General features: G+C 40.0%; 1 protein-coding gene across 1 annotated transcript in view; it reads left to right on the forward strand.

Annotated features, from left to right (window-relative positions):
* LOC122810136 (T-cell immunomodulatory protein-like) overlaps positions 1 to 26,340 on the forward strand; it is a gene marked incomplete at its 5' end in the record, with an annotated part of 1,692,898 nt that overhangs the window by 959,953 nt on the left and 706,605 nt on the right. The window lies entirely within an intron of this gene.

Here is a 26,340-nt window from a genome sequence, read left to right on the forward strand (position 1 = left end):
AGTCTAGGCAAGTTCAGCCCTTGTTCCCTGTAGGGCCTAGAGGTATGGACTTTGTTTACAAGCTGATCAAAATTAGTACCGAATGCCCCTATCCAAAAGGGACACAGGTGAAACCTAGGGTGAATTTGCGGTTTCCCATCCAATTGTCCAAGTTACACTTAAATAGTGTCAACGAGGGGCTCTGTTTAACTTGAACTGGGAATTTGTTCCAGAGAAGAGGTAACCTCTGTGAGATGTATCTGTCTCTTCAACAAGTCTTGTTGATGTCACAGGCTAGGTTAAGGGCCCTAGAGAGAGTGAATCATGTACCATTTGACTTACAAATGTGCAACATTTCCATTAAGGCAGGATCAGAAGTTTCTCTGTATGCAAGTAGTAGTGTATATGATAGAGTATAGTGACACTGATTTTGGTCTGTCCACATGTGACGTGCTGAAGATCATGAATTTTCTTTGTGAGAAACCTTTGAGATCTCTCCAGTTGCTGCAGGTGCCTGGTAAGGTACATACTAAAGGAGCATTGTACTCTGTTAATGGCCTGATGAGAGAAGAGTATTGGGGGGTTATAACCTGTTTTGTTCTGGAGGCTATGCTCTTACTTATGAGATGAGCATTGTAAAAGTCTGCCTTAAACACTGTGGAGACATGGTGATTAAAGGTAAGTTTTCGTCAACCTGTCTGCCCAAATCTCTCACCATTGATTTAGAGTTTAGGATATTATTAATATGGTAATCTGCAGCGATATGACCCTTGCCGAAAGGGGGATGATAATGCATTTTTGCACCGAGTTTAAGTAAATGACTTAGGCACCAGTCATTGGTTTGCGTAAGTCCTCCTTGTAGAATGTTGACATCATTTGGGGTCTCAGTGACTGCACCCAGTTTGCAGTCATCAGCAAACATTGTCAGCCACAGACCTTTTGTTTTTGCCTGTACTTCTGAGAAGTAGATTCCAAACAGTAGGGGTCCTAGCACCAATCCCTGTGGAACACCATTGGTAACAGGCCTGCTGGTGGAGGTGGAATCCCCTATTTTGACTGTGTTCTGTCAAAGAGCCAGTTTGCAACCCACCTCACAATATATGTGTTGATCCCAAGCTGGGTGAGTGTTTCAATGATGGCTGATTGGGGGATTGTGTCAAAGGCCTTGGCTAAGTCTAGGTAGGCCGTATGCACATATTTGTATTTGTCCAGGGCTTTGATGACAGTCTTAAAGAAGTCCACCAGGTTCAACAGGCAGGATCCCCTTTTAACAAAACCAGACTGGGTCAGGTCAAGTGTTTGAAGTTCTCCTATATCTTTGTTGATAAGGCCCATGATGATTGTCTCCATGGCCTTGTAGACAAGGGTGGTTAAGCTTATGGGTCTATAGTTCCCAGGGTTGGTGGATGCACCCCTTTTGTGCAAGGGGACAATGGTAGCTGTTTTCCTTTTAGCAGAAACAAAACCAGTGCTTAAAAACAGTACTCAATGGTGTTGCTGACTCCTATTTTAAAACAGACTGCAACCTGGGATGTTATCAGGTCCCACAGAGGCTGTGTTTTTGACCTTGTAGAGAGCTGTTAAGACCTGCTGTTTAGAGATACTAGGTAGAAAACAGGTGGTAGGAATGTTCTGGGGTATATGTGGTGAGGACAGGGAAGAGAAATTTTTCTCTGAACCTGTCCGCTATTTCTGCAGGTTCAGTTTATATGTATCATTCACCAGAAGTTCAGCGCAAATCTTGGCTTTTCCTTCAAGGTTACGGATGTAGCTAAAGAATGCCTTATGGTTATTCTTTGCTAGGGATGCTAATTTAGATTTGTATTTGAATGAATTCCATAGTATTTATACATAATATCTTAAATAACTATGTACACTATTTTTACATTAGCCTGACACTATAACAGATCTTTATGTATACAGTTACTTTATAAGTATGTCCAATCCCTTATCAGAGTGTCTGATCAATTATTGCATAGTGTCAATCAACGATAAGACTTTTCCCCAAGAGTTGTTGATAAATGGCTTTGGATAAATTCTTAGTTCTTTAATTTTAATTTCCAATAATGCTGTGGTCTTCATTAGGCTGTAGGAGTCTTCCAAAGTTGGTATTGTGTTTGTATTCCATCTTTTTGTTATTCACTTCCTTGAAATTGCAAGTATAGTCCATACTAGATACATGTTTGACCTATTCAAATGAGGACCTCCATTCACATTTAATAATGCATGAGCTTTAGTTAAATAAAATTATTTGTTAAATAAAGCTTGTAGAAAGTTATTAATACCATTCCAAAATGGCTTCATTTTAAAACAATCAAAGAAAATGTGGCTCCAATCTGCATTGTGTACTTGCTCACATCTCCAACATATTTCTTTTATGGAAGAACAAATTTTACTGATTCTATCTGGGGTTAAGAATGCTCTGTGCAAGCATTTCCAATTAAAACCTTTCCAGTATTGTGTAAAGGATGTATATTTTATCGATAATAAGATATTTGTTTTAATATCTTCAGCTAACTATTCAGTGTACTTTTGTTATATATTTCCAATATGAGGTCTTGGGTGCTGTTTTATAGTTTATCAATATTTTGTAAAATTTTGAAATACTGTTTCCCATGTCAAATTCATTATATATGATTTCATAAATTTAAGTATTTCTTTAAATTAATCGTTAATTAATTCTGCTTAAGTCTTGCGAATATGACAGAATACTCTGAAAAGTTAGCCAGTCCTGTTGTGGAATTTTGTATGTTGTTTTTATTACTTGCATATCTAAAACTTTTAGTTCTTTGATACATTGGAGACAAACAAATCCTTTCTGTTCCCAGGAATTAATAATTTCTCTATATATTTTATGTGGAAAGTTTTTTGTGACTGTAAATGTTAATAAAAGATTAAACCAGATTTTTAAATCTATATTTGCATTAATAATTTTCCTAAATTAGTCAATGTAATAATTAATCATACAAGTTTTAGTAGGTTTAGTTATGTTATATTGCATGCTAATACATATGTGCCATGGCAAACTGTTTTTATCTGTTTGAAATTTTTGTGTAAATCAAATTCAGAAAATGGCAACATTCTGTTTTGTATAATTAGCAAAGATTAAACTGATTATTGTCAATTTAATACTATTTGTTCAGAATGTGATTGTTACATTCTGTGACATTCCTAGTTCAGGCTTCTATTGTTTCCCTTGAACAACTTTGTCAGTTTGATGTCATGTATAAAACATTAGTGATCTTGGTAACAGCTTAAGTATTATGTATGGTCAAGATGGGTTACAAAACCACAGTTCAAGTTAAAGGAATTATATGACTTGTTATGCACATTTACTTATATGAGAAAATCATCATGCTTCCCCTTGATGTTCAATATAGTGTATGTCATTTATGACAAGTTAAAACAGTAGTGTTGTTATATACAATCCCATGTTATTAAATCCAGTCTTTAATATCTAAATTCAGCAAACTGCTTCATCTTATATGACGATTATAAATTTTATGTCTAGATTTACTAAAATCATTCATTACATAACTATTGTGTGTGTTTTTTTTTTTTGGCTGTGGCTTAGTTATTTGAGAGACTACAAGCTATAATGCTTATTGTATTATTAACTCCTTCCAATCATGTTTATACAGTCCATAGACTTTAAATTATGAGACCCTTCTAGTTTCTTATTTGTTAAAAGTATATTTCCATCTTACATACACACACGTCAGCACTTCAAGCACGGGCAACAATGCCCATCCAATTTTGCCGGAATACCATTCATTAGTTCATGTGGTGTGTGTCCAGGCTGTTCTTAAAATATCCAAACCAATATTTGTCCTGTTCCTTCCATTCCCACAGATATTTCCACAAAGGAAATCTGATGACTCTCTAGCACTTCCTGGCAATCCCAAACACCCCCAGAATCAGCTATCCCCATATGCCCAACACGTCCGAGCAAGCTCACTTCCCAGACCACTGCAAAAGATACTGCAGAAGACCAAGTGCTCTTAGTCTTTCACAGTAACTCAGACTTCCACTCTTATGTAAGTCCTTAATGTGTTTGGACCAAAATACATTTTAAATATAAAATTCCGCTTATTATTATCAAGAATCAACTTAATGAGCTAAACGAAGTGTTGGGAGACCATCAATATGTGTACATGTGGTTTAAAACAGCCCTTTTATTTTATATATATATATATATATATATATATATATATATATATATTTAAACCAAAAAGTTATTTGCCGAGAATCATCTTGGAGGCTCCTCAGAGCCTTTAAGCATTATCACTCTGTCTCCGTTACCATAGCAACTTGGGAGCGTCTGTTTCTGGTAGTGTGTCTGTGTACTGCATACCAGAGGCTCGCGATGCACCTGAAGCAAAGCTTTAATTCACTGCAACTACAAGTCTAAATTCCCTCCCTTTCAGCGAGGCAGCAGCCAGGGAAAAAAACGGAGAGCAAACGGATTAAAAAAAAAAAACTCCCAACAAGCCGCCACAAGAGATAACACATTCTTCCAACCTTCCCACCCCCTCACTCAGCAGACGTATAAACACACTATTCTCTTCCAGAATATCCCAAATCACAGTTTAATCTACCCCCTTCCCCTGGATCCAGAAAAAAAACAGCAAATGTCTCTCCCTAATACACAAGCATCAGTAAACCTCGCTCACAGGCCGCAACCCACAGCTTCCTGTAGATGAAAACAGCAACATACAACAGCTGCATCCACACACACCATGTCAGGCTTAATCAAACAGCACTCGAAGCTATGATACCTGCCATAACTGATATTAACTATATTTAGACAGAATAATGATGACATTTGTACTAAGCGCTTGCTACTATTTAACCAGGATATACATGACATTTCAAATCATACTTTAACTGAAGAAGGCATTAGTCTCCATGACAGCATTTTTTTTCAAAACATTCTACTGTTACTGCTGTTATATGTTTGTGTCTTTCGGCTTTTCCCGGATAGGGGTCGCCACAGCGGAACTCCGGTCCGCTAATGATTGGCAGTTGATTTTTACGTACTGGCTTGCCAGGCCTGACGCACAACCTTCAACGAAGGTACGCCCATTCACGCATGTCTCCATGCAGAAGACGCTCTAGCTGAGAATCGAACCAGACAGCGTCTTACTGTGAGGCGACAATGCTACCGTAGCACTACCACCGCGGGTCCCACTGTTACTGCTATTATACATATGATGTTAATTTGTTACATTTGAGTCTGAACTCTGATGAATGGTACTTTGTTGAATTAGTTAATTAATTACATAAATTATTATAAGAAAAATCAATGAAAAATGAACAAGTATTCATTGAGTTCAAGTAGGGGAAATAGAAACTTCTATGTTTGTATTATATGTTGCTTTGTTTGGCTTATATATATCATGTAAATAGTAACTCATCTTGACCTACCTTTGTGAAGAATTATTGGACTCTTTTGAACATTCTGAATAAATCATTACTGTTTCTCAGTTGTTTAAGAAACCCTCCTTTTTTAAAATAAAAACAGATGACAAGTAATGTACCATATCAGTTGATGCTTTGAGAGATGTAGTTGAAGGAGTTATTTTTTTGCAACAGCTGTCTTGGAATCAGTTTTTGTTTCTGCTTTCTAGCATTAGTCCAAGAATTTGTTTCTTTTTTTTTCTTTTAAGAGTAGGGGCCATCCATTCCATTTCTTCTGGGATAGACACTATGTTGTTGTTTGTTATGACTATAGTAGCTTCTTCTAAGTCATTAAAGGTTTTCATCTCATTGGCAAAAAGTATTTTTATCTTGGCTGGAAAGGCCAGCTGTTTTTTAATGTTTTGTTTTAACAGTTTTATTATTGGCCAGAATTTTTGTTCGTTTGTTCTAGTATTCTGGAAGAATAATCATTGTCAAACCTAATCAGGCTTTGATTGTATTTTAAGGGTGATTTTCTCCAAGCAGATTTTAATATTAGTTCCTTGTCCAGAAATGAAAGAAATTGTATAACTATGGATCTAGGTCGAGTATTTGTTGAGTTAGAAGTAGGTTTCCTTAGTGCTCTATGCGCCTTTTCAATTCCAAATGAAAGTCCCTCTTTCAAGTCTAAAAATTCAGGAATCCAGGTTATTAAGAATGAAATAATTTCTTCTCCTTCAGTGTTTTCAAGCAGACCAAAGATCCTTATGTTGTTTCTCCTTTCCCTGTTTTCTAAGTCATCTATTTTGTTAAGCAGCCATGTATTCTGTTTAAGCAGAAATTCTTTTTGGAATTCTTCATCTTTGAGTCTCCCTTCAATTTCATTTAGAGAAGTCTCTATATTTGTTATTTTTGTATGATGTTGCTGTAATAGTTCCTTAAGAGTATCAGTCTGTTTTAGAGAATTTAATTTGAGGTTTTCTAAGTCATTTTTAATGCCATCCATCTTCAAAGGTAGTTCATGTAAGGTAGATGTCATCAATTGCAGTTCTTTTTTTTCAAAGCAGCATCTGGATGAGAATTCCTTGAGTTGTTCATATTCAGTGACTCAATATATCTCCAAGTTACTTGACAGGAAAATTTTTGTATATCTCCACTAAAATTGATATTTATGTAGTTTATCTATAGATTTCTGATGTTTTAAAATTGAAAATAATACAATTTTCCCATATTATTATACTAGTTTATGGAGGTCTCAAAATTCACTGCACTCAGTTGGCCATCTAGGCTCTGCCCCCAGTGCTTCCATTTCTGAGACCGTGCCTTCATGTTCCTAGCAATTTCCTCCAGGAAGGCTTGTTCTGTCTAGAGGATATTACCTTGATTCTATCAGGTACGACTGAGTCAGTGCAATTGTATAGATGTTTGTACAGAGCATTGGTGTATATCCCAGTATAGGTGTGCTTGCTGTCAGTGGGGACAGGAGCTTTGAAGATGATAATGCCGTCTCTTGAGAAGCTGTAGTTTTCTTTGGAGAAGTTTTTTAGTCTAATTTCTCTTTGGGGGGGGGGGGGGGTTCTGATGTAACCATTATTTAGAACGAGACTGATTTATGATCATACTTTACCAGGAAGGGCTGCACACTTGTGGTGTACACCGATCTCTCATGTTGGTAAGCACCAGATCAAGAATGTTTGTGCCCCTTATGGGGGTGTCAACTGTTTCAAGGTATTGGAGTTAAGGAAGTCCATGTACCTTTGGGCGGGCATGTTAATACAAGTATAATTTGCCCAATCTGTAGACAGGTAGTTAAACTCACCTATAACCAGAAGGGTCTATATTACAAGACCGAAAGAGCAGAACCACAAACACCTAAAGAGCAAAAGAAAAGGAACCTCGAAGTGCTGTTTGTCAGATCGCAGTACAGTGAAGAGTGGAATATTTGACCTTTCCTCACTGTAGTGTGATCTCCGAGTTGGAATATATATGTAACGGGGGGTGTGGGGGGCACAGCCCCCCACAATAGCAAGTTCGAGGTTCCATTTCTTTCGCTCTTTAGGCGTTCGCGGTTTTACTTTTTCGGTCTTTTAATATAGACCCAACCAGAATGCGTGGTTGTATTTTGAGCGACTGAAGTAGGCAGTGTGGCTGTGGTTCATGGAGGGGAACCTGTAGCTGATGATAACTTGGAGGGAGGGGGTCTTTCTTACAGTCATTTGCACTTAGAGTAACTCTAGAGAATCATTTTGCTTAACCAGTCTAGAAGTGTATTTATCTTTAAATAGTGACACTCCACCTTTAGTTCTCATGCATTCATTTTGTGGTCTGAGCGTGTGGAAGGCGTTATAACCTATCATGTCTGGGGTGCTCTCCGTGGCCTTGAACCAGGTCTCTGTGACTGCACAGACGTCTGCATCTTCCAAAGTAATGAATGCTTCCAGTGAGTGCAGTTTCAGATTTAGACTCCTAGTGTTTAGCAGCATAACCTTGAGGTTGTTTTTCATAGGTTCATAGGTTTTTACTAGGCTAATGGCCCTGGAGCCTATATAAGCCTAGCTCAAGAAGATTCCCTGGCATCATGCCACCCAAAGTTAGTTCCCAGTACCCCTGTCAAGCAGGGCCACTGAAGTGATCCCAGGGTGAACTTCCTATTGCCCACCCACTTGTTAAGATTTCTCTTAAAGAGGACCAGTAAAGTGCTCTGCTTGACGTGAATGGGAAGGTTGTTCTAGAGTATGGGAAGTCTCTGGGTTAGAAACCTGGCCCTGCAGCATGTTCTGTTTATTGTGGTAATGAGGTTAAGGTCCCTGGAGCATGTGGCATGGACGGATTAGGATTTCTTTAGGTGTAGCAGATCTAGCAGCTCTGTGTCAGACATGGCTTTGAAGGTCAAGCAGAGATTGCCTCTAAGTAGGTGATAAGAAACAGAGTATAGCTGGTGTTTTTCTGGGTCTGTCCATATAGGGCATGTGTCTAAGGCCTAAGATCCTCTTAGTGAGGTATTTTTGTGGCCTTTCCAGTTGTTTTAGGTGTCTAGTGAGGTACATACCAAATGGGGCGTTGTATTCTATAATAGGTCTAATGAGGGATGAGTAGCGAGGGATTATGACCTCTTTCTTCCTGGATGAGAAACATTTTGTAATGAGATGTGCCACATAGTGGCAGTGTAGTTATCAAAGGAGAGGTTGCTGTTAACCTGTATCCCCAGGTCTCTTATCACACCTTCGGTGTTTAGTGGACTACCGCATATATGGTAGTTCATGGGCACCAAATTTTTCTCAAAGTGAATGACATTGCACTTTTTGGCACTGAGCTTAAGGCCATAGTTCTGGCACCAGTCATTGGTGTCAGTGAGGCCTTTTTGTAGAATGTCTACATCAGTTGGAAAGTCAATAATAGCTCCCAATTTGCAGTCATCTGCGAACTTGGTCAGCCAGAGTCCCTTTGTGTTGGCTTGAACTTCAGAGAAGTAGATGCCAAACAGGAGAGGACCTAGGACCAATCCCTGTGGGACACCACTTGTAACTGGTCGGTAGTCAGATTTGGAGTCCGCTACTTTCACAGTGTGGGTTCTATCAGTGAGCCAGTTGGCAACCCATCTTATTACATAGGGGTTTATGCCTAGTTTAGTGAGTCTGTCTATGATTCCTGAGTAAGGGATGGTGTTGAAGGCCTTGGCAGTATCTAGGTAGGCTGTGTGAACTACCTTGCCCTCATCCACAGCTCTGGTGACAGAGTGGAAGAAGTCTATCAGGCTGAGCAGGCATGATCTACCTTTCATAAACTCATACTGCATGGGGTTCAGAGTTTGGAGATTCCCTATGTCCTTATTTATAAGGCTCATGATGATGCGCTCCATAGCCTTACATATCAGACTCTTCATGCTAATGGGGGAAGTAGTTCCCAGGGTCTGTAGTCACACCCCCCCCCCCCGTTTGTGGAGTGGGATGACTGTAGCAGTACACCATTCAGTAGGAACAAAGCCTGAAATGAGGCTGTGAATAAATAGGGTACTCGGGTGTGGTGCCAGTTCACTTTGTAATTCATATAGAACACAGGCAAGGATATTATCAGGTCCCATGGAAGCTGTATTCTTGGCTTTGGACAGTGCATTTTTTACTTGTGAAGCCATGATAATAGGGACTTGGCATTCCTCGGGTATTGTGATAGGCCCTTTAGGGGGTGAAGAGGGGGTAAAGTTTGCACTGAACCTGTCACCCAATATGTTGGCAATATCAGTTGGTTCTGTATATGTATTGCCATTGTGCTGTAACTCAGAGCAGATCTGAGTATTGCCATGTAGATTGTTGAAATAACTATAGAATGCCTTGTGGTTGTCTTTAGAATCTGCAGCAATTTTGTTTTCATAGCTAGCTTTAGAGGATTTGATGATGGATCTCAGTTTTTGCTGAGGCTAACAAAGGAGGTTTTTCCAGTCTTGGGGCTTCACCCTTTTCTGCAACTGTTTTTTCCTTCTGTTGTAGAGTTTGTTTATGGTGGGGGACCACCAGATTGGCTTCCTTTTTTGGAGGAGAGCATCTTGGTTCTGTTTGGTATGGCCCATTCCATGCACTTGTGTATGTGCTCATACAGTGCATTGGTGTATGATTCAGCAGTCATGCACCTATTTTCGATTTGCATGGGTATCATGAAGCTAGCCACCTCTATTTTTAGAAGCCCAAAATTGGCTGTGGAGAAGTTTTTTTACAGTGGTTTCCTTTGGGGGGGGGGGTGAGGGTGGGATGTGGTTATCCTTGGTGATTAGCTTGTGGTCAGATCTGACCAGGGAGGAGTTGATTATTGGTGTAGAGCAACAGTCACCCATGTTAGTAATGACCAGGTCAAGGATGTTTCTACCTCTGGTGGGGGTAAGAATGAGTTGATCCAGGACACTGGATTAATGAATTCCAGAAAATGTTGAACAAATGTATCGGTACATGAGTAATTTTCCCAGTTAATGGAGGGGTAGTTAAAGTCACCCAGTATAAGGGTATTGGGTTGTACCCTAATATTTTCCAGTGTGTTTAGCAATGTGGAGTGGAGTTTTGGGACATGGTGGGGGATCTGTAGCAGGCTACAACCTGGATTTCAGTTTTACCCAGTGTTAGTTGTACCTGAAGTATCTCTGATGAGTTGTGTTGGGCTACTAGTCTGGAGGTGTGGATATCCTTTATGAATATGGAGACACCACCCCCTTTAGTGCTTTAGTCCAGGTTTAGGGGCCAAAAGGTGTGGTATGAGTTGTATCCTGGTAGTGCTGGGGTGCTCTCCGGAGCCTTGTATCAAGTCTCGGTCACTGCACAGATGTCGATGTTCTCCATTTTAAGGAGTGCATTTTGAAATTGAGTAGCATATCCCTCCGATTTCGTTTGCTTGTAGCTGTTTGGTGATAATTTTGTCTTTAGGACAGCCTAAAAAAGGCACTATAGGAGTGGCAAGAGCCTTGGCCAGTATCCGGAATCCCTGGGGTGACAGGTGCAGGCCATCTCTGATAAAGCATCGAGGTCTGTCGATCATGTCATCCCAGGCAGACAGATACTGGATCCCCTTAGAATGACACCAGAAACTTAGCCAATTGTTGAAGTCAGTCATTTTCTGCTTGTACTGTGGTATCATTCTGGGTGATGGTAGGATACTACTCAGAGCTAGCATCATACCTGCCTGGACTACAAGATCAGAAAATTCCTCTATGTGTCTCTTCATGTAGTCCAAGTAGGTACATCTCAGGTCAGTCACACCAACCTGGACAATGACAGAGTCATATTTGTGCCTGTTGTGGAGTGACCTAAGTGCGTGCGTTATGTGGCGGATCCTGGCACCCGACAGGCAGCTGACCGTAACTTTCTCCTTATTAAACTTAGTGAGTGGGACATCAGTGTCCCGTACTATTGAGTCACCTATGACTAGTGTATTGGGTAAGGCGTTTTGCCTTATTGGCTTTGGTTGAGTGTTACACTGTTTATGTGAGCTGTGTCTCTCATGGTCTGTGCTGGGATATGGTGGTTGTTTGCATATCTGCCTAGGAGGTCTCTGTTGTTTGAGCAGATTTTTATTGAGAGCCTCCGCAAAAGTAGGTGTGTGTTTTGTGTTACTATGTGAGGGTTGTGGTGGTGTAAGTTCTGGAGGGCTATGTGTTGAATGTGGTGTGGTGCAGGTGTTATAATTCACCTCTTGACTGGCTAATCCAGTCTTGGCTGGAGAGTGCTTGGCTTCCAGTTTGGCTATATATGTGCATCTCTCACAAGTCATAGTGTTGGGAGGTAAGAGGAGAGGGTTGTCTGTACATGAGGCAGTTGCTACACTGCCTCAGGATGCCCAAGTTCACCAGGTTGACAGGAGAAAGCACAGGGAGCTAACCTTTAGACATGCCTGGATATGAGCTCAGTATATTAAGTACTGAAGCCTTTTACAGGAAAAATGTCTCAGTGTCGGATTCTGTACAGAGCACTGTTAAACACTCGAGGGGAAACCAGTATGTAGTCCCTGAAAGTTTAAGGATGAAGTATTTAGGCAGATATTCTGAAGTTAGGAAGAAATCAAGCAATATCGAGGATACTTTTAAGTTGGGAATTTTGTTATCGTGACATTGCCTAAAAAGGCACTATGGGAGGCAAGAGCCTTAGCCAGTAACCAAAAGCCAAGAGGTGACAGGTGAAGACCATCTCTGGTAAAGCATTGTGGTCTATCAACCATATCATCCCAGGCTGACAGTTACTGAATTCCCTTAGAATGATACCAGAAGCTAAGCCAATTGTTGAAATCAGTCATTGTTTGTCTCTATTGCGGCATCATCTTAGGTGAAAGTAGAATGCTGCTTAAGGCTGGGGACATACCCTCCTGGGACACAGTCAGAAAGCTCAGTCATGTCTCTCTTCATGTAGTCGAGATGTACCTCTCAAGTCGTCCACACCAGCATGGACTATGACAGAGTCATAGCAGTACCTGTTGTTGAGAGATTTGAGTGCATGTGTGATGTAGTGGATCCTGGTACCTGACAGACAGCTGACCCGTGACTTTTTCCTTATCCAACCTGGTGAGTGGGACATCTGTGTGTCTCACAATCGAGTTACCTATTATCAAAACATTAGATTTTATGTTTTGCCTTTAGGATCTTGTTTGATAAGACACTGATGCATCTGTTTTAATGTGTACAGTGTTCAGCTGGTAATGTATTAAGTGAAGTGTGTTTGTTTAAGAGGTCTCTGATTTTCGGGTAGTTTTCTGGTGAATGCCTCCACATATGTGGGTTTAGGTGTTGTGCACAATAGGTGAAGTGTATGAGCTTACAACCAGCTTAGTAACTGATATGCTAATGTTTGAATGAGAGAGCATAGATTCTAGATTCTTAATATAGATACATCTCTCCTGCATTGAATTTGTGTAAAGTAGAAGTAATGGGTTTTCATTGTACATGAGGAAATTGCTACATTGCCTCAGGGTGCCCACGTTGATCAGCCTGGCTGGAGAAATGGTAAGAAACTGTCCACCCATAATATTAGGTATAGTACTGTGATCTGTAACAGGGAGAAGATTAAAAGGACCAGGTATGGCTGAGGGACTAGTACAAAGTTCTAAACTGTGAGAGGCTTGGTGGGTGAAGCTTGTGGTTGGTATGTCAGAGGCTCAGCTGAGTGCATCTCCGGGCAGTGAAGCACAACAGCAAGAAACCTCAGATGGAACACAAGCAGCTGACTAAGGGAAAATATATCTATCTGGGACTTTGCATCTCTAACCCCCTCTGCTTGAAGATGCTGAATGGTGCATACTGTGCAAACACAGGCAGTAAATAGCAATGAAATTGCATGGATTTAAAACACTCTCAATCAGTGATAGCACATGAGACTGGGCCCTGGGCCAGCAATCACCACTCAGGTGGGTCCTTAGCTACACTCTTCTCTCATAAGGGTGCAGGGGAGGCACTCTTTTTGTGGAAGAAACCTGGATTAGTGCTCATAAACTGCAAAAGCAGACTGGGTCCAGCAAAGCTGAACCAAGTCTATGCTAGGCTAAAAAGTGCAGCTAAACAGCACAATATAGCAATAGTACAGTTCAAAAATAACAGCACACAGTAAAAGAAACAGTACATCAAGTGCAGAAAAAGTAAAAATGATACTTATTTTGCAGTAAGAATTAGCAGATGATTTGGATAACACAGGAGATCAGTTACAAGTTGCTAAGCTCTGTGCAGCTGTGGTAAACTGAGCGCCAACCCGTGGAAAACAGGCAATAAATAGCAACAAAATTTAAAAGATTTAAAACACTATAACCAAACATAGCACACAAGAGTGGGCCCTGGCCAACAATCACCACTCGGGTGGGTCCTTTGCTACACTTTTCTCTGCTAAGCTCTGTGCAGCTCTGGGAAACTGAGCACCAACCTGTGGAAACACAGGCAATAAATATCAATGAAATTAAATGGATTTAAAGCACTCTAACCAGTGATAGCGCATGAGACTGGACCCTGGGCCAACAATCACCACTCAGATGGGTCCTTAGCTACACTCTTCTGTCAAAAGGTTGCTGGTGAGGCCTGCTTTTGTGGAGGAAAGCTGGATTAGTGCTCAGAAACTGGAAAAACATATTGGGTCCAGCAAATGAAGCAAGTCTATGCTAGCCTGAAAAGTGCAGTTAAACAGCAAAATACATCAAAAGTACAGTTACAAATAGCACACGGAAAAAACAGAGAGAGACCATTTGCACATTTATCAAGACAAAATGACATTCTTATCATCTGAAAAAGTTTTGACCACTTGAAGTTGTGCTTTCATTTCCTTATTTGATGTGCTCTACTGTTTTAAATTTTCTACAAAAAGAAAAGTGTTTACACTTTGTTGTTTTCTGGGAGCCAAATTGTAACCATTAGGTACTCTGTTAAGTAGACAGCTTAATGAGTTAAGGGTAAGGCAAAAGAGAAGTGGTGACAGTCACCCTGGAATATCCCCCTTTGAATTTTTATCCCTGGAATAATAATTTGTATTTTGTCATGGCTTAACTGCAAAGTGGTTTGCCACCGTTTCATGGTTGCTGTAATGTAATCAGTCAGTGTAGGGTGTATCTTACACATTTTTAAGCACTCTTTTATCCATGAATGTGGGATACTGTCTGTCATGAAAGGAGATACTGCCAGCCCAACTATCTGGAATTTTGTAAATAATTTGTCATTTGTGAATATTAACATGACTTATAGAAGTGTAACAAAATGAGATATTGCCAGAACAGCTGTCTGGAATTTTGTATATGGTTGTGTCATTTGTGAATGTCAACATGCTCCATGTAAGATGCTTGTGTTACAGATGTCCAAAACAGCAAAAAACGATGGCAGCACCAGGAAATAAAGTTCAAGATTTAATCGAGTTCCAGACAATATTCCAAATAAAATACAAGCGTTAATTAGGGTGCAGTAGTTTCTCTTAGATACAGTAAGGAATATGGTGAAGTATAGCATAGATGTTTTCTTTATTTGAGACTGTCCTGCAATGTTGTTTTAAATATTTCCTGTGATTTCAAACTCTGATGTAACTGTGATTAGTTACTGAGTATTTTCTTGTTCTTTTATTATTTATTAAATATATTTAAACCTTTTATGGTGGCTGATATTTATGAGACATATTTAAGAACTGAGAGTACTTGCATATTTATTTGGTGACACTGTGTAGGTTACTCCTAATAGCCTTGTTCTTGGTCAAACTACCAATTGGATTAATAGTAACATTACACAGTAAGATTGGACACCCTTTGTTAAGGGCCTTAAATCAGCTGATAAGGATGTGGCTGGTGGCAGTGATAACTACATTATAGTCTGGGCAGAAGGTGGCATAGTTAGTAAACCTGTGCCAGCCTTTCCCAGGTATGTATGTGTGTATATAAATCAAACCTCCGTGTGCGTGTGTGAGCTACCTGGGCAGGGACACGAAACACTGGTTGGACAGAGAGGGTGCTAGAGGTGTTTCCTTGGCCACTCAGCTGTGATCTCAACTCTGTAGAGTGGGTAATCTTATTGGGGATCTGGAGAAAGGGAGATAAACCAGCCCCCAGACTGACTTGGGTCTCTCTCTGCTCATAAGGGAAATTGCACTTGATGCAGGGAGCTGCATCTGGAAATACTGTGTGTGTACTTGTCATTCTCCCAATGTACATCCCCCACTGTTGCCAGTAGTGAGGATTGAGGCTCGCTGATGGGGCATCACATTGATGTATGCTTTTTTTGTAGTCAGTCCATGCCATACTTAAGTCTTCCCCTTTTTACATTTTCTCCATTATGACTTTAACAACAAATGACTTTTTTGTTCGTTTGACTTTCTTTTGTTATACTTTTGTTCTATTGCCATGATTGGGTTTTCTTCTAAATGACTTTTTGGCATCAATTCCAGTGTATAGTTTATACGTCGTTGGAAGGTAGGTTATTGGTCTGCAGTGTTTAGGATAGTTTGCAGGTTCGCTGTTAAGTAGGACTGTTGTTTTTCTTGTTGTTAACCAGGCTGGAGTCTGTTCGGGGTGCGCATATAAATAGTTTTTACTCGTGGCTAAATCTTCATGTAAAGATGTTAATACTTTTAGACAGAAGTTAGGTACTGCATCTGGGCCTGTGGTTTTCCAGTTAGGTGGTTTCCTTAACTTTGTTTTAATCTCTCTGGCTGTTACTTTATCCCATTTCATATCCTGTGCATTTGGAATTTCTTATTCTTTCTTTTACTCCTTCAGTCTGTTTAGCATCTTTGCTGTGTTCCACAGGATCTTCATAGATGTTGTATCTTTCGTTTTTTCCCGGTTAGGGGTCGCCACAGCAGAACTCCGGTCCGCTAATGATTGGCAGTAGATTTTTACGTACCGACTTGCCAGGCCTGACGCACGACCTTCAACGAAGGTACGCCCATTCACGCATGTCTCCACACATAAGACGCTTTAGCTGAGAATCGAACAGGACGTCTTACTGTGAGGTGACAATTTCTCGAAAATGTATCTATTTCTTTTTTTGGTAGTGTTTCAGTTCCTTTTGCCTTATATCCCATTTCTCTATAAAACGTGTTTTGCATCATCAATAAAATGCTTATTTTGTACTTTTCCTTTATATTTTTCTGCATATCTTCTAAATGTTTCTTTCTGTGCTGATATTTTTAATTTATTATTTGAGAGTGCATGATAGAACCTGGTCTGCTGTGATGATGCGCATTGCTTTTATCATGTCTGTCTTTGAGTATTTTTGTGGATCTGTTCCCTCTTCTGTACTCATCTAGCAGTGACACCTCTTGTCTTAATTGCTTTTATAGTTTTCACAATTCAATACTTCCATGATGGCATTGGATTTTGCCTCTTCCTTTCCCTTACTGCCCTGTGTTTTTGCGGTAATAATATCTCTTATAAATTTAGCTGCACAGTAATATAACCTATTTACTTCTGTTATATTTCATGACTCTCTATAAACAATTCTAATTACTGTGCTCATTTGTTTTATCAAACTTCTAACTTGTTGGGTTTTATTGACTTTCTGTAGTCTATTTTTTTCATTGATCTTAATGTCTGTCCATCTCTATTAAATCAAGCAACTCTTCTCTTAGATCATTTTCTTCTAAACTGAAGGCACATTCTTTGTTCTCCATTTCCAGCAGGCATTCTTTAGAAAGTTCCAGAGTATCTTCCTGTGCCATATTCTCTTCAGTATCATCCTGTGTCAGGGTCTATATTAGATGATCAAACTTCTAAAAGTTTGATAGTCATATGGTCAACACCATAGCATCAAACTTTTCAGAAGTTTGAACATCTAATAAAAAGTAAACTGCACAAATAACTTACCTGAATGTTTTACGCAGGGGGCAAGCCTTTCTAAATCCCCCACACCCCCCACTCTTTAATATACCAACTCCAAGAATGCACTACAGTGCAGAAAAGGGAACTCTTCCCATTCTGCACTGTATGGAGATCTCTGTTAAAACGTTCAAACTTTCAAAAGTTCAATCATATGGTGTTGACCATATGACAGTCGAACTTTTGAAATTTCGATCATCTGATATAACCCCCTGTGTCATCATTTGATCTTTCATGTTCATAGGTTCATATGTTGGTACTAAGCTGTCGGCCCTACGGCCTATACATGCCAAGCCTTAACAATTCCCTGGCTATTTCTTCCCACAATATTTATTCCCTGGCTATTTCTTCCTACACTATTTACTTCCATGGACCTCTGTCTAGCAGAGCGACTGACGTGATCTCCGGGGTGAATTTCCTTTCTCCCATCCAATCGTCAAGGTTGATTTGAAGAGGGCCAAAGAGGCACTCTTCTTGACATGTATGGGCAGTCTATTCCAGAGTCTGGGGAGTCTCTGGGTCAAGAAACTATCCTTCCAGCATGTTTTGTTTATTGTGATGACAAGGTTTAGATCCCTGGAGCATGTCGCTCTGAGGGATTAGGATTTCTTTAAGTGTAGCATGTTCAAAAGCTCTGGGTTTGACATGGCCTTGTATATTAAGCAGAGATCACCTCTGAGTAGATGATATGTGACAGAGTATAGCTGGAGTTTTTTAAGGCGGTCAGCATAGGGCATCTGCTTTAGGCCTGTGATTCTTTTAGTGAGGTATTTCTGTGGCATTTCCAGTTGTTGTAGGTGTCTTGAGAGGTACATACCAAATGGGACGTTGTATTCTATAATGGGTCTAATGAGGGATGAGTACAGTGGGACAAGTGTCAGTCAGTTTGTATTCGCAGAAGTGAGCTTTCACGATTTTAATATAGACCCCTCCACAGTGCTGAATTGCATATATTTTGTAAATTACTAGTGCTGCTTTAATATGTGTGTGTTTTTTGCTGTGTCCTTGCTCTCTATTCTAGCTTTTAGTACCTTGGATAATTGCTGTAGTTGTTTACTGTGAGTTATGCACTACTGTTCAGTTTCATAGTTATAACTTGGTTAGTTTCTACATTTTGGGTTCCCCAGACTGTGATTTCACATTAAGAAGTCTATGGGCTGCACCCTAGTGGCAGTAGAGGATAGTCAGGTATTTTCTGAGCTACAGATCCATAGGTGTGTGTTTACTATTACTTTTCTCGCTGCATAAAGTCATTGCATTTGCACAACACTGCTCATCACACTATGGCAGTTAACATAGTCCTGTATAGAGCAGGTGTTGAAATGCAAAGCCCCTATGATAACTACCTCCTTAGAGTTCCTGAGTACTTAGTTGCAAGGTTTGTGTAAAGAGGGTCACCACTCCATGAAATTAGATTAATTTTGTTCTTACTCAACAAGCACTTTAGTAAATCTGTACTCATGTGCAGTGTTCACACAAAGAATAGCATAAATCCTTTGTTACCATGCCCCTGAGACCCATTACAGTTATACCCGAAACCATGGATCAGCACTTTTCTACTGTTTCTGTAGCTAGTCTGGTTCGAATGACAGTCTTTACACAATGTAGCAGTTGTCTAATTTTTTCTGATAGCCACCTAATTCTTAAACAGTCTGATCCAGTATGTGTGAGACATGTACTTGTACGCTGTGTCTGGAGGCAAATCTCTCCCACACAGCCACTACAAATACCAAATTGGTTGTCAGAAACTCACAACACTAAAGAATACCTGACGCATATGCTGAAGTTCTTAATATCCACCAAACCAATACAAGACCTCCTAGACACAGTATTTATAGTAAATAGCCTTGTGTACCTCAACAACACACTATCATAGGAACACCTACCATGGCACATTCAGCCTCAACTCAGACTGCTGCTAAGACTAAGCCCATAAGGCACACCAGCACAAAATCCAACATTTTGGTCATAGGATACTCCATCGTGAGGTACACTGATGTTCTGCTAACAAGGCTGAGCAAGGAAACGGTTACAGTCAGTTGCCTTTCAGAGGCAAGTATCCCTTAGATCACACAAGCACTCAAGTTATTGAACTAAAAGTACCAGTTGGACTCAGTTCATCATCCTTGTTGGGAGTAAATGATTTGAGACATATCTCCCTGGACTGTATGAAGAGAAACATGATGGAGCTCTCAGACTGTGTGTCAGGCTAGTATGAGCCTGGCACTGAGCAGAATTCTAATGCCACAGTAGGAACAGAATTATTCCATCTTCTCCAAGGCTAATGCCATGATATAAACAGAAGTATTCCACCTTCTCCAAGGGTAATGCTACAGTAAGAATAGAAGTATTTCATCTTCTTCAAGGGTAATGTGACAATATGAACAGAAGTATTCCATCTTCTCCAAGGATAATGCCATGATATAAACAGAAGTATTCCACTTTCTCTACTGGTAATGCCACAATATGAACAGAAGTATTCCACCTTCTCCAAGAATAATGTCACAGTAGGAACAGAAGTATTCCACTTTTTCCAAGGATAATGCCACAATATGAACAGAAGTATTCCACCTTCTCCAAGGATAATGCCACAGTATTAGCAAAAGTATTCCACCTTCTCCAAGGATAATGCCATAATAGAAACAGAAGATACTTGACTTTAATAATTGGCTTAGTTCTTGGTGTCATTAAAAGGGGGGTACAATATTTGTCAGCCTGAGAGGATGTGGTCAACACAAAATCCTGCTTTGCCAGGAATGGTCTTCCCCTACACCTGTGGGTTTCGAATATTGACTAAATGTCATCCTTCCCCATAGTGCTTTCTTTAAGCATTACCAACCTGACATATTAAAAGCAACCCAAGAAAATCTAAAGGTGTTACTAGTCAATGCTGGGAGTCTAAACAAGAAACTCCACTCGCTGCAAGCTCTCCTAGCCCTGGAAAATGTAGACATCGGTGTAGTTACTGAGGCATGGCTTAAAGCTGTAGAGAACACCCCAGCAGTGTTGGGCTGTAATGCCTTCCACACATTTAGGCGCATTAATGCACAGGAAGGGACAAAAGGTGGAGGTTTCTCAATTTATATCAAAAACAAACACCCTCAAGTCTGGTTAAACAGTATGGCAGTCTTGAGCGTCTCCATGTCAAAAATCACCATGCCCTTGGAAACTATAGACCCTCTTTGTAGCCCAGGAAACCCATAACACATACTGAAACGTACTGTGGATGGCCCCATTCAACCCAATACTATAATCATGGGCAACTTTAAATACCCCACTATTAACTGTGAATCATACATGGCACCTGACATGCAGGACTAGTGATCCCTGGGCTTTGAAAACACAAATACTTTGGACTAGAAAGTCCATATGGCCACTAGCAGAGAATGTTGCATCCCCCACCCAAATGTATTGCCCTCATTAGTTTGGTCAGAATGTAAAGCTATCTCCTTTGAAATAAAAAAAAAAAATAGAATGTGGGACACCAGGTAATTCTGGTACTTTTAGAAACTATTTACAAGGCAAACTTCTTGCTTCTAAATGACACAATTTCAAGCCCCTAAACCCAGGGAACATAGCTGCATACACGGAGTCATTCATACAAACCTTCTACAATCATGTATACATTTATATAATGGCCAGAGTACCTAACCAAAATAAGTTCACAATAAACTCAAAAAGCAAATCACCCTTGTGGAATCACAACATCAGTGATTGTATAACAAAAGGAATAAAAATCCAAATCTGAAATAGGACATGTAGTGCCTAGCAAGGTAAGCACACTGTCATCAAACTAAACAAAAAACTTGGGGAAACTAAGTCAACCAAAGCCAAATCTGTGTTAAAATTGGCCTCCCAGTCCAAGGACAACCACAAGGCATTTTTCAGTAATGTCCAAAACGTTAAAGGCAATACACAACAAAGTGCTGAACTAATTAAAAGTGGAGCCTCCTATACTGAGCCTGAGGACATGGCAGTACCCCCAACTGTGGCTCCCCAGCTATCACCAAGAAACAGGTCCTCAATATACTCTCCAAGGCAAAAAACACTGCATTGTTTGGAACTGATAATATTCCAGGATGCCTCCTTTGTAACCTGAAGCCTGACCTTTCAGTGTCCCCCCCCCGCCCCCCTTAGAAGCACTATTGGTATCCAAGCAGGCTTTGTGCCAAGCGAATGCAGGACTGCAACCCTTATCTCACTGTGCAGTGGTGGGATATCCATAGACCCAGGAAACTACTGACCCATAAGCCTGACTACTCTGTTGTGCAAGGCCATGGAATGAACTGTTGTGGGCATTATATTTAATGACATAGAAAACCATCAAATGCTGGATCCAACTCAGTTTGGTTTTGTATAGGGAGGGTCATCCCTACTCAGCCTGGTAGATTTCTTCAGAAAGGCCACCAAAGCAATACATGAGGACTAAATGATGCTTACTGCCTACCTCAACCTGTCTAAAGTATTTGACAAAAATTCATATGTGGGCATTATAGACAAGCTCACTGAATTAGGTATACCCTGCATCACCTGGTGGATAGGCAATTGGCTTACAGATAGGACCCAAGAAATTAAGATAGGAGACTCTACTTCCACAAAAAGGTCAGTAGCTAGCATAGTCCGTCAGGGTTCAGTGCTAGGGCCACTCGTGTTTGACATCTACTTCTCTGAAGTCAAGGCTAATGTCAAAGGCCTCTGTCTGACCAAGTTCACAGGCAGCTGCTAATTAGGTGCAGTCGTCAAATCCCCCCCACAAGACACACACATCCTGCATGAGAGCCTGACAAAGACTAATAACTTTTGCCGGAGTCACAGTCTTAAACTCAGTGTGAAGAAGTACATAATAGTATCCTTTGGTAAGACTGCCACCCTTGCAAATGACAACATCAGTAATACACTACTAAGAGTGTAGACCCAGTAGTCAAGGATTTGGAAATGCATGTAGGCAGCAACTTGGCCTTTTACCATCAATTGACTACAGTAGTAAGAAGAGCATTCCATGTTGCACAACTTATAAGCAGTGCTATGACCAAAGATGTCATTGTTTAGTTTGTCATAGAGTACAATGCACCCTTCAGCATATACCTGACCAGGGATACAACTGGCACAACCACAGAGGTTCCTCACAAAAATAATACACGGCATAGGAACAAGTCCTATGCAGACTGCCTGAAAGCAATTTGTTATACTACAGGCCACTGAGAGGTGACCTAATCTTGATCTTCAAAATATCCTCATGGTCCAGTTTACATATCAGCAAAACAAATAGCACCAGACACACCAGATTAAGCCTAGCCTGCAGCATAAATAGGACATGCTGGAGAGACATATTTGTCTCTGCTGGAGAGACATATATTTGTCTCAGAGGCTTCACTTCCTTGTGAAGCAAAGTTCTTCCCTGCACTTGTTCAATCAAAATTTTGATCAATGGTTGGGAAATAGCAAATTTACCCCAATCTAGTACCTTTGTCTGTATTAGAGAGAGGAAGCTTGTAAGTGCTTTACCACTCATGCCCTGCCCATGTTTATATATGTCCCACATCACTTATAGGACCACTCATGCCCTCCCCATGTTTATATATGTCCCACATCACTTATAGGACCACCCATGCCCTGCCCATGTTTACATATGTCCCACATCACTTATAGGACCACTCATGCCCTGCCCATGTTTATATATGTCCCACATCACTTATAGGACCACTCATGCCCTGCCCATGTTTATATATGTCCCACATAACTTATAGGACCACTCATGCCCTGCCCATGTTTATTTATGTCCCACATCACTTATAGGACCACTCATGCCCTGCCCATATTTATATTTGTCCCACATCACTTATAGGACCAATGCCTTTCTAATATTTCTGGGAAACATGGCTGGGCTTAAAAAGGCTCTTTGTCATTAGTTTAGTTTTCTGCTATGAATCCATGATCCTATAACTCTTTGTGCAGATCTCTGCATATCACCTTTTGCAATTGTGCGTAGAGTTTTGTAGTGATTTTTGGTTTAGATATTAAAGGCTCTTTGTTAAAGGTAGCTACTTTGGCAATGCATGGAGGAAGTCTAAGATGAGTGTACGTTCAGAGGTTGAGATCGATAAATATGCTGCTGATTAACCATCCCTTTTCTGTGGTATGATGTTTTGTTAGTAACTGTTTAAGTTAATAAGGGTGTTGTGGTCTGTTCTGAATCTGTTTTGTGAACTGCTACAGTACATATTGCGAGTCTTCAGCAGTAAAAGTACTGTAATGTTGACAGTGGCCTCTTTAAAAGGATCTTGACTGATTTGATAATATGCTTTACTGCCAAGTGCAGAAGGAAGGGAGAGGTAACACTGAAAGCTGTGGAGCCTCTGTTTGCCTTAGAGTAATAGTTTCTCTGTGAGCCTCTCACTGTCTGGTCTGAAGGTTAACCTTGGATTGTGCAAGATACAAAGCGCTCCACAGCTGTTGTTGCAATAATGTGGGGCATCTAATAAATGAAGCACTAGTACCCACAGCTTTGTGTTGGCTGGTTAATTTATTTAGAGCCTGTGTGTTGGTAAGGCACATTGCACATTTTCCTTGAGCAGATAAAGTGCCCCTATCAAGCAGGAGCTGAATGCCCCCCAAAAGGACATTGGGCTAAAGTGACTGATCTCCTGAAAGGCTGTAAAAGCACTTCCCTTTTCTCTTTTTTGTGGAGCATTCTTTAAGGAATTTGTAATACTGCACGTCTGCCTGAGCTGCATTGTTTTCATATTATATACCTGTCAGTTCTGCAGTTCACAATTCTTAATTTTTCTGTTAATGCAGTACGTAAGCTGAACTTTTATGAGCTATTTTTAGACATGACCTACTGCACAAGACCAAACTAAATGCAATATGTCTATTGGTACTTAACAGAGAGAACAGTGAACCCACATATTTTTTGGGGGGTGGAGAATCCTGAAATACTCAAACCCCAAATAGATAGTGTGATGGGATGGAAGTGTCACACAGACATTAACTGGACATCAGATCTGAATCCCAGACCCTGAAGCTGTGAGGGAGACATCTTGAATTGAGGTGCTACCGACATGAGAAAATACCTTCTATTATTAGAGTTTTAACGTATATGCTTACTTTTCGGTGAATGCTTGAAAAACTTGACGAAACTGGCTTTGTGTCTTATCAGTAGTGTTAAACCTTATGAGGAGCATATCCATTGCAGTCGTGCCTTCTCACAAGACCCAAATGATGATGGTGGTGACGGCGGTCATGTTATTCATAAAGACTGGTGTAATACAACTCTTGCTAAGATGTCTACTGCAGGTCAAGCATGAGTTATTACCTTAGACCTTTTTCAGCAGGCCATCTGTTAAGGTGCATGAAGCCTTAAGTTTTTGCTGCAACTGTTTGACATTTTATCCTATAAAAAGGGCTTCTTTAGATTTTTTTTTTCTTTCTACTCTCCATTTGTATGCTTTGCTCATCAAGATTGTTGATGTTTTTCCATGTCTAATTTATTTTCAAATGTTGCTGCTTAAAGTACAATAATGTTGAACTGATAGTTACAATACATTATTTTTCTTGTAAATAAAGATGGTCCATATGATATTAACTAACAGATGCACTTACAGGTATTAGATCCTTTCTAAGACTATCAAGTGATCTGCTAATTCTATTGGGTAATGCTGCTAAGGTGGATGGTTTTAAGCTTGATATGGACTTTGAGCTTGATATTTAAATCACCAAGGTATACCAGTAAGTTATTAGTTCTGGTATTTTTGCATCAGTGCATTTCTGAATTTGCAACTTTTGACAGACTTAAAAGTTGGTGTGTCAGATACAGCACATAGTCTTTTGCTCATCTTTTGCATCTCAGTGCTACAGTTCCCAACATAGTGTTTTTTTAACAGTATCAGATGCATGTTCTTTCTGTTTTTGATACAGAATTTAACAAAATTACTTAAGGCAGAAGGTTTTGAGATTTAGTCCTTTATCAAATGCAAGTTGCAGGATGGGACTTCCACTGCTGCTTCTACCAACTTTACTATGTTTTTCTTAAAGAGACAGGTGTTTTTAAGAAATGTTTTAAAGCTTTAAGTCTTTAGTGTCTACAAAGACAAAAAAAAAAAAAAAAACAGAGGAATGGAATCACTAGGAAGGGAAAAGTGAATATTAGACAAATGAAAAAAAAACAAGCTGCATAGTATTCATATGGCCAGTAACTGAGAAGGCCTTATCTGTAATAGTGACTAGGATTTCCCTTTCCTTTACTTTTCCATTATCTGGGCAACACTTCTAACATGCTCATTATTTGATGAACAGGTGAAGCATGAAAGCAGGTTAGTCACTCTGCAATACATTACCTTTATGGTCATTTCATGTGTAAGCGTTAACTTGTTTATATTGTGTAATTTCATGTGTAAGCGTTAACTTGTTTATATTGTGTGGAAATCATGTTTAGTCTCCAGCACATTTGACGCATTAAGACACATGCACCCTTTTCTGACTGTTTCATGACATTAACTGATGGGAAACATTATGTACAAGAATGCACGGCTTGTCTACAGAGTCTCTCTCATTGTTTGATGAACAGCTGAAACCTGAAAGCAGATTAGTCCCTCTGCAATACATTACCTTTATTTGGCGTTAGGCCTACAGTTTAAACATCACAGCATAACATTTGAAGTGTACTCCACTAGGAGTATTAAACAGTGTACGTTGTTAACAGTTCCACACTACAACGGATGCAAAACATTAATTTCTACATTTTTAGCTGGTATTTACGCTAAATAATACTGAATCATTTTAATTATTTAAATAACTTTTTATAAGCACAAAGCAAGGCATTTAACCATTCTTTTAAGCTGGCTGAAGTTGCTAATAAGCCGTCAGTAAGTGCTCGACACTTTCAACATTTGTTCCACATTAGAAAAGGTAATGAAGATGAAAGGTTGAGAGTTATGCAGCACAGAGTCCTTTTAAAAAATAACAACTGCTTGCTGAAATGAAGTTCTCCCCCAACTGATACTTTAAAGTGCCACTGTAGTGCATAAAGTTGTCCTCTTGCTGTAATACAGCATGATTTGTGGATTTCATATGTAATTCAGGAGTGACACTTGAGTGAAAGGTATCCCCCCCCCAAGAGTTCGTAGACGGCGTCAAGTGTCGGTGAAGCAGTTCAAGGCA

Source organism: Protopterus annectens, chromosome 8.part1 (assembly GCF_019279795.1).
Source record: "Protopterus annectens isolate FY-2018-M chromosome 8.part1, PAN1.0, whole genome shotgun sequence".
Lineage (NCBI taxonomy): Eukaryota > Metazoa > Chordata > Ceratodontiformes > Protopteridae > Protopterus > Protopterus annectens.